The following is a 1,326-nucleotide window of genomic DNA, read 5'->3' as shown; positions in this document are numbered from 1 at the left end:
AAAGAGCGAGAGACAGTAGAAAGAGCGAGAGACAGTAGAAAGAGCGAAGAAAGAATGAGAAAGGAGAAAGAGAGAGAGAGAGAGAAAAGAGGGGTGGCACGGTGGCTCAGTAGTTAGCACTGCTGCCTCACAGCATCAGGGACCTGGGTTCAATTCCACCCTCCAGCGACTGTCAGTGTGGAGTTTGCATATTCTCCTCGTGTCTGTGTGGGTTTCCTCCGAGTGCTCCGATTTCCTCCCACAGCCCAAAGATGTGCAGGTTAGGTGGATTGGCCATGCTAAATTGCCCACAGTGTCCAGGGGTATGTAGATTAGGTGGGTTATAGGGGGATGGGTCTGGGTGGGTGCTCTGAGGGTCAGTGTGGACTTGTTGGGCTGAAGGGCCTGTTTCCACACTGTAGGGATTCTATGATTCGAGAAAAGAGAGAAACAGCTGGAGATAGAAGAATGAGACAGAGAAGAAAGTGAGAGACAGAAAGCAAAGAAAGAGAGAGACAGTAGAAAGGGAGAGGAGCGAAGTAAGAGGGAGAGGGACGAGAGAGAGAGAGAAGAAAGCAGGAGTAAGAGACTGAGAGGACAGATAGTGAAGAGAGAGAGAGAAAGAAGACAGAGGGAGAGAGAAGAAAGCAAGACAGAGATGAGAGAGACAGGAGTGAGAACAAGGAGAGAGAGAAGAAAGCAAGAGAGAGACAAAAGCAAGAGAGAGGAGAAACAGAGAGAGACAAAAGAAAGAAAGAGTGAGATGAGGGAGAGAGCGATGAGAGAGAAGAAAGGGAGAGAGAGAGAGAACAAAGATAGAAAGAGAGAGAGTGTGTGAGATGAGAGAGTGAAGATAGAGGGAGAGAACAAAGTAAGAGGGAGAGACGAAAGAGACAGAAGAGTGAGGAAGAAAGACAGAGAGAGAAGAACGATGGAGAGAGAAAGCGAGAGACAGAAAGCGAAGAAAGAGGGAGAGAGCACAGTAAGAGGGAGAGAGAAGAAGGAGAGAGACACAAGGGAGAGTGAGAGAAGAAAGCGAGTGAGAGAGGAGAAAGATGAGAGCATGAAGATACAGAGAGACAGACACAGCGAGAGAGAGGAGAATGATAGAGAGAGAGAGAGAGAGAGAAGAAAGCGAAAGGGAGAGTGAGATGAGAGACCAGAGAGAGCGATGGAAGAGAGAGAAGGGAGAGAGAGAGAAAGAGAGAGAGACAGACGAAAGAGACATAAGAGAGAGAGAGGAGACAGAAAGCGAACACAGAGCGAGAGAGAGACAGGAGAAAGAGAGAGAGAGAAGAATGAGAGGGACGACAGAGAAGAAGGAGCGAGAGAGAGAGAAGAAAGGGG

The 1,326-nt window shown here is 48.3% G+C and overlaps 1 protein-coding gene across 1 annotated transcript in view; it reads left to right on the top strand.

Moving 5' to 3' along the window:
• LOC125481165 (E3 ubiquitin-protein ligase BRE1A-like) overlaps positions 1 to 1,326 on the top strand; it is a gene marked incomplete at both ends in the record, with an annotated part of 14,134 nt that overhangs the window by 12,071 nt on the left and 737 nt on the right. The gene's annotated exons all lie outside the window — the stretch shown is intronic.

The sequence above is a fragment of the Rhincodon typus genome, unplaced genomic scaffold, assembly GCF_021869965.1.
Source record: "Rhincodon typus isolate 14 unplaced genomic scaffold, sRhiTyp1.1 hic_rhity00001074, whole genome shotgun sequence".
In the NCBI taxonomy this organism is placed as follows: Eukaryota; Metazoa; Chordata; class Chondrichthyes; order Orectolobiformes; family Rhincodontidae; genus Rhincodon; species Rhincodon typus.
The sequence above is the reverse complement of the archived record's forward strand: the minus strand, read 5'-3'. Positions and strand labels throughout refer to the sequence as shown.